The sequence below is a fragment of the Mercenaria mercenaria genome, chromosome 7, assembly GCF_021730395.1.
Source record: "Mercenaria mercenaria strain notata chromosome 7, MADL_Memer_1, whole genome shotgun sequence".
In the NCBI taxonomy this organism is placed as follows: domain Eukaryota; kingdom Metazoa; phylum Mollusca; class Bivalvia; order Venerida; family Veneridae; genus Mercenaria; species Mercenaria mercenaria.
The window spans coordinates 29,716,069-29,724,455 of record NC_069367.1 but is presented as its reverse complement, the minus strand read 5'-3'; the positions used below and the strand labels follow the sequence as shown (position 1 = coordinate 29,724,455).

Here is an 8,387-nt window from a genome sequence, read left to right as displayed (position 1 = left end):
GGACTATAGCAGTGATAGGAACCATAGTTAGTAGCGGAGGATTCATAGCAAGTGCGTTCGTTAGTTCTGTGTATACATTATATGCGACTTATGGTTTTGTAGCAGGTATAAATACTTAGATTCAAGTTTCGCTACGTTATTTTGTAATCATGTTAGTATTCCTTTCGTTGTTTGTCCGATTTTATAAGTTCTTTCACAATGTTGATATCTTCATAACAAATAAAATAAACTTGAAACAATAATTAGTATCTCTTTAACTGACCGCCAGTTAGTATTTAACAGTTTCAAATATTAGTATATACCATTTTTCTCTTCTAAAACTAAATGCATATTAGTAACCCTCAGTTGCAGACATATTCAACCGCATGATATTATTGTTTTTAACAAAGGAAATGCGTTGTATATTTCAAGGATTTGGTTTTGGAATGATGGCGTTGCCTTGCCGTGTGATGTTAGTAAAGTATTTCGATAAGCGTTTGGCCTTTGCCACTGGTTTTGCAAACATGGGAACTGGTGTCGGAGCCTTAGTTTTTAATCCTCTAGCCAAGGTGAGTATACATCGTATGTTTCATGCTGAGTGTAATAAAACATGTAATTTGTCTTCGTGTCAGATATCGTCACTTTGGCGCAAGAAACGCGATGGAAATAACTGCGTTGATGTAAGGATGCCGTTAACAACATTTTGTGTGGTGGTGACGATATCACAAAATCTGTTTAGAAGGACCAATCATACAAGCTGGTGTCAGATGCTTCGAAATTCACCAATAGTTTTTATTTGTTCAACTTAGTAGTTGTTTCATATTTTACGCACAGTAAAAAGAATTAGTAATAATGTCATATAATATAGAACAATTAAGCAAGACTAATCATGCCGGCAGTGTTATACATCTCGGCTAACTGTGCCCTTCAAACGTTTATGAGATGTATGAATAATTCATCAGGCAACAATTAAACGATTTTTAGCATTTTGATACGGCTTAATAGAGAAGGGACTATTTAAAATACGTTAGTATTGAAAGCGTATAATTTTTGATAGAATTTGTTAAATGCTTAGTAATAAAAACAAACGTTTTTTTTCTTTTTTATCCACGTTTTGATTGAAAATTGATATTCAAATAAGATTCTTTCACTAGTTGTAGGTGCAGATGGGGATTATCTGGCTCGAGGGTTACTGTTAATGCGGTAACGAGGAGGCTCCGCCGAGTTACCGCGTAAACAGTTTCCCCGAGAGCCAGATATTCCCATCTGCACCTACAGCCAGCGTTCGATTTTTTTTCTTGCATATCATATCGAGAAATTATTGAAAAAATAAAATCAATCGAGAGACTTTCTTTTTAGAACTATTTCTTATAGTAGCGTATAATAAACAAAGTGCGGGAAACCAACGTCCGTAAACAGGGAAGACGTCATGACGTTTCAAAGACAAATGACAAAGCTTAGTTCTGGTTTTGTTCTATCAGTTGCAGAGTAACGTTATGATTTTGATAAAATAATGTTGTTTTTTTTAATCGAGAAATATAATAGGAAGAAAGAGGAACTGTCAAGGTACTGGATTTTTATTCCGTTTTATGAAATAAAATATAAATTATTACACATATCTTCTACATGTATATATATGTTGTTCGTAATACGTCATTTACAGCACGAGAGTCAACTTACAACCAGCACCGGTCAAATACCAGAAATCCCCGTCTGGTATGCAAGAATACATAGTAATTCGTTGCTCTGCAATATATAACTGATCATTAAGCAGCTCTTTACCGAGAAGATCGGCAGAATATAGTCTCTGAAAATGTCTTTTGGAAGCATAGAAGGCAAACAAGTAGCATAATAGCAGACTCGGTTTAATTGAGTTTGTTCATGAAAGGTAACGTTTCCTGGCATTCTGTTACAGTAGAATTTAATATTCTCCATGATCTCAAATGACCAAAAAATATGACAATTCAGTTAAATGAACTTCATTCTATTAATATACCTCTAGCAAAAACCCATATTATGAGCACGTTCAGTCGGTTCGTTATTAAGTATGTTCGTTATACAAAAACTGTTTATGAGGCACTTGTTTGCTATACATTTCTAAGAAACTCCGGATATAACTTTTTTTTTATTGATCCCGAGGATTTTGCTATTTACTTGACAATATTCAGTGCATAACCTACAGGGGGCTGTCTCTCCCATGTCCCAGAATTATTCAATTTGAAAGAGCTTTTAAATATATGTATGATCAGTTCTAATGTTATGACGTTTTTGTATGTTTTAAGAGCATAGCCCTTTAACACTGTACATAAAAGGGCATAACATTAACTTTAAGATATATATCAGTTTTGTGACATGATCCGTCAAGCATGGAATGACGTTACCATAAAATGCAGTAAAAATCAATATTGGGGCCACCCATAGCTGTAGGTATTGACGAGTCAGACATTTTAATCCTTATAGTGGCCTTTATTATTTAGCCATATGGAATATAATTGTTATATATGTTTAGAGATAGGTTTATATTCTTTCTAAATTTAATAAAAAAGAGACAATCCATCCTTAGAAGGTTTGAATGAATAATGTTTCTTAAAGCATTATAGGCTGCATTAATTTGCCATTATTCACTTACAGGCTCTTATCGATGAGTACACCTGGCGTGGAACAATGCTAGCTGAAGCTGGGATAATCTTGAATTGCCTGGTCTGTGCACTAGTATTTAAGATACCAGGGAAAATTAACGACCACGGTACACATACAAGATACAACAATGGCGACAGGGAACAGACAACTGAAGTCAATCAATCACTTATTAACCAAGCCAATTATGATAGCTGCCATACATATCAAAATACTAAAGTAGAATCGAAGTTCAATGCATTAAATGTGGAACAAATTACGGAGGCTAGAAGCGAACTATTTCATGCAACTGCTGACGAACAAAGAGAAGTATCAGACAACTGTTCTGTGAAAGAAAATTATGCGAAAGTAATTATGCAAACTACAGTGTTATCGCAAATGTCGAGTACCCCTGTAATAATCAATGCCAAAAACATTCAAAAATAGCTATAACTAAAACAACATCGTTTTCGTCTTCCAGTTCATGTACACAGACCGAACATACAAACAAAAACATTAACTCATCGCTTTTTACAAACAGTCAGATTAGAGAATCAACAGGTGATTATAATGAAAAACAAGACGAGATTAAACAAAAACATGCCACATCTAAAAGGCAGAGGTGGATCAGCATTTCACTTCTGAAAAACCCAGGCTTTATAATATTCCTTATGGGCAATGGTCTCATAGATTTAGCTCTCAACATTCCGATTGCATTTATTCCCGATATGATGTATCTGAAAGGATTCAAGATACAGGAAGCAGTTTGGACCATTTTTGTTTTAGGTAATTAATTTATTACACCCGTATTAAGTTAAGTATAGTTGGTCTTCATTGTACTGTACGTTCGGAAAAAGACATTAAAATATTACGGTATATTAGATGGAACCTGGAGCATAAACTCTGACTAAAGGTATATTATTTGGCTGTGACTAAATACAGAGTTGGTGCACCTGTGATATATTACAGACTCCGGTATATACCGGATTAACTAAATTTGAAAGAAACTATCTTAAATGTATATATTTTGTAACCATGGTGATACTTACCCTAACCTCTAGTCAGTATATTATGCATTTGATACACTAAATGCGTGCGGACATGCGAAAAAATGAGTAATTTTGCCGTGCGCTCCAATGGATAATAATTCCGCGCATGCGCAGAACGGCTGCACCAACTCTGCAATGAGAAACATTCATATTATTTACGATCTGCTTACCATGGCGAAGTTAATAACGCAAATGTAGTGCCTTATTGAAAGCAAGTTATGAATTATACTAAATCATATAAGTCCTATATGTACAACTTAAGTAAAAGCAGACTCTCCCTTCCTTTGATTAAGGGAATAAAGTATTTGAGCCGTGCCATGAGAAAACCAACATAGTGGCTTTGCGACCAGCATGGATCAAGACCAGCCTGCGCATCCGCTAACAGTTTCTCTAATCGCAATAGGCTTTGAAAGCGAACAGCATGGATCCTGACCAGACTGCGCGGATCCATGCTGGCCGCAAAGCCACTATGTTGGTTTTCCCATGGAACGGCTCATTTGTCTATTCAGACCTGGTTTACAAATTCAGCATAACACTTGTCTGATATCTCCTTTTGCTTGTGTTAGCACCATAACACCGTTTTTGTCTCTCTTGCAGGAGTTGCTAGCACGGTATTTCTTATGTTTGTCCTTATTGTCGGAGTTGTTAGCACGATACCTCCTATTTTGTATCTATTACACGTGTAGTTAGCAGAATTACTCTTGTTTTGTCCCTATTTCAGGTGTTGTTAGCACGAAAAATTTTGTTTTGTCCCTACTGCATGAGTTGTTAGCACGACATCTCCTATTTTGTCAATATTACAGGTGTAATTCATGATAACTCTTGTTCTGTCCCTCTTGCAGAAGTTCTTAGCACTTTTTTGTCTCTATTACAGCTGTTGTTAGCACGAGAACACTTGTTCTGTCTTGATTGCAATTTTTGTTTGCACAATAACACTTCTTTTGTCTCTATTTCAGGTGTCGTTAGCACGGTAAGTCGTTTAGCCGTAGGGATTATTGCTGATCTTCCTGCCATAAATCGACCGAAGCTTTGTAACTGTCTTGTAGTGTTCAGTGGTGCTATCGTTATTCTTTGTCCTTTCTGCTTTAATTTCGCTTCTTTCATCTCGTTTGCTGTTTTGTATGGCATATTTTCAGGTAAAACATTTAATGCTAAATAGATTATATCTTCGATTATCTAAGTTGCCAGGGCAACATTTTCAAATGTAACGTATTAAATGTTGAAAACAAGACCTTTTACTTAGAAAGTAATTATAATGCAGCGGCTGATAATAAAATTTATATTTACCTGCATAAGAGATTATACGATCTTTTGATTAGAAAGTCGCAGGAAATATTAAACATATATTCAGTTTTATAAACATTGCATTTGATGATATATTTCATAAACTTCGAACGTGTTTCCTTGTTTAAGGTTAATGATGTCTTTGATTAATTTCAATTTTTTTATAATATCAGGAAGTTCAAGCTCACTACGCGGTGTACTGATACCGGATTTGTTCGGCTCCGAGACCATAGCTGATCATTTCGGTATTACAATGTTCTTCAGTGGAGTTGCTGCTCTAGTAAGCTTGCCTATATCAGGTACTGTTAAATAAGCATTTGATCACATTCGTTTTACTTTTATAGGTAAAGTAATGTCATACCAAATGAATAAAACATAACCATGCATTTCATAGTATAATTAAAAAGAAAATATATTAAATGATTCAATCTTGATAGATATCGAAACAATGTTCACGCTTCAAATGTAACATTTTGCTTTTTAATTGATGGAGTAATTACTTAATGAAAGTGTTGTGGCTATTTTTGTTTGTATACCTGTTTGAAACAGACTATATATGTTTTAATTTTAGGTGCTATATATGACGTCACTGGCAGTTACCGTCTACCGTTCGTTATTGCTGGTGGTGAACTCATTACCAGTGGGCTATTATTATTTCTGATTCCAACGATACAAACGTGTTGCCATTCCAACATAAAAACAAAGAATTAATCAAGCAGTGATATATCTAAATGTTAAATAATTATCGTACTATATATTAATTTTATATCATGTTTTAATAAAATCTGTGAAAAGATACCTTGGAAGCATATAACGCAACAAAGCAACATAATAGCAGAGACCCGGTTTAACTGAGTTTGTTCATGAGAGATAATGAATTTTGTAACACCACTCTCGCCCAACAGAAACGGATAATGAATTTTGTAACACCACTCTCGCCCAACAGAAACGGATAGTTAATTTTGTAACACCACTCTCGTCCAACAGAAACGGATAGTGAATTTTGTAACACCACTCTCGCCCAACAGAAACGGATAATGAATTTTGTAACACCACTCTCGCCCAACAGAAACGGATAGTGAACTTTGTAACACCACTCTCGCCCAACAGAAACGGCTTAAGTGGAATTCTAATATATTAAAATGAATGTGTTCCATGATCTCAAAGAACCGGAAATGTATAAACACTGAGACCAAGTACGGGGAGATTTGTACACTTATACTACTTTTGTCATGGATAATAAAAGTGTAAAAAAAATCCTTTGAAAGCATTGAACGCTACCAATTAACATAACAGCAAAATCGGTTTGACAGAGTCTGTTCGTAAGAGGTAATAATATGTGCAACGTTTCTCTAAACACATACGGCACAGTTTGTTCCGAATATCCGCGATAAAGACAACGCTAGGGCCAAATGAATTCATGGCATGTATTTGTCTCGTATCTACCTCTTTATTTGATTTTCATATGAAAGAAAACGGCTACAAATGTTATACATATTGTATTTTATTCATTTGACTCGAACTGATATATTGTAATGCGTTATGAACAAAATCTGCAAACCGTATGCCAGCAATAGGTTAGAAGTAAAAGCTGTTGTAATTTGTCCCTGAAGCGGAACCTAGACGTGGCATTTATAAAAATAATGCATTGCAATAAGACATCTGCAGACGTAAAAGTAGGCATCAAGAACAATCTTTAGACCCGAAGACAAATAATGAGACTGTGTGGAGACATGAAATGCTTACATCGGTGCCTCTGCAAAGAAATGCATATAGAGAGGCTGATTGGCTGGAAAAGACTTTATTCAAATGTGATATTTCATTTCATATGATAATAGAATATGTCTGAGGTAAAGTTTGTTGTCGGTTATGTAAATGTAGGGTTGTTTATTTAGAATCAAGGAAACCTTATACCGTTTCTTCAGTCTATGAGTAACGTAATACAATTAATCTGCCAAAGAAAATTCCTTGGAAGCATATAACGCAACCAAACAATCTTATTTCAGACTCTTTTCTGTTCATTAAATTTGGGTAAAATGCAAACGTAATAGAATTGTGTAGGTTTGTAAAACATTATATAAAATTGCCGATGCATTCATCAGTGTTACGGATTAAGATCATAAATTGTATGCTTTATTTGATATTCGTTGTTCCCTTGCGTCTATACTAGGATCACAGCCCACTGGCATTGCAGACAATATTTCCAAATATCAGATATATATCGAATTAAATGCGTATATTAAGTCATGATTTATAATGAATCTTTTGTATTTTGAAATGCTGGTCCCACATTAATGTTTTATTAAGCAATGTATGAAGTGCTTTGCGTCACAAACTTTACGAAGTCAGAAGAAACACTGTGCATACAAGCTAAAAAGAAATAAATTAGCACTCGGTGTTTAATTTCTTGGCATGACTATGCGTGAATAGATATAAAATTATTCCAAAAGTATTGGATTTACATGGACGAGTACGGGCGCTGACTCTGAATAATTTGTTCTTTACCTTTGTGGGCTCGAAATCCCGCTTTGGATGTTGAAGTCATTCACTTCAGAAAGCCGTGTATCTGGCAAAGTCTTTGTGTATATTTGGTGCCCGTGCCTGTAATGTTGTCCGAGCGTGCACCTTTACCTTTATCATATGTAACCACCATATACATTTAACTGAGCCTGTGTGACTTAAAATCATGCTATATTTTAAAAAGACAAACAGCACTTTCATAATTGTCTTGCATTTTGATCCCTGACTAAAATTGTTACATTTTTTTTCGCAATTTTTAATCCAACTGCTTGCAATGAATTAAAAGGTGAAGCCAGCATTTTTGAAAACCTTTCGTCATCTAGGAGATTTAGCAAATTTTAGAAATTAGAAAATACATAGCTCATCTTCATGCAGTTCTTTAAGTATGCTACATAAAACTGACAAACACATATAAGTGTTGATATAATGTCTTCATCAAGGCTATCATTTGAGACGATACTCCAGGGTAGGTTTTTGCAAATTATTTAGGAAAAGTAGAATAAGGCGGACGGGGTGATATTTAATGCAGTAATACCACAATTATACCAATTACTGCAGGCGGCGAATAATTACATGGACATGGAATATAATATAGTTTATATTACAACAGCTTCCATTTTCTGTGGCATTCCTATCTCGTACACACGTACACGGTGATCCATTTATTAAGGAGAAGTAGAATAAGGTGGACCGGGGTGATATTTAATGCAGTAATACCACAATTATACCAATTACTGCAGGCGACGAATAATTACATGGACATGGAATATAATATAGTTTATATTACAACAGCTTCCATTTTCTGTGGCATTCCTATCTCGTACACACGTACACGGTGATCCATTTATTTAGGAGAAGTAGAATAAGGCGGACCGGGGGTGATATTTAATGCAGTAATACCACAATTATGCCAATTACTGCAGGCGGCGAATTATTACA

The 8,387-nt window shown here is 35.1% G+C and overlaps 1 long non-coding RNA gene across 1 annotated transcript; it reads left to right on the top strand.

Annotated features, from left to right (window-relative positions):
* Positions 1 to 409: 409 nt before the first annotated feature.
* LOC123555534 (uncharacterized) lies at positions 410 to 6,761 on the top strand. Its single transcript, XR_008371918.1, has 5 exons — positions 410 to 548; positions 2,611 to 3,381; positions 4,601 to 4,614; positions 5,102 to 5,227; positions 5,500 to 6,761. It is a non-coding gene; the product is annotated as an uncharacterized LOC123555534 (long non-coding RNA).
* The last annotated feature ends 1,626 nt before the right edge of the window (positions 6,762 to 8,387 follow it).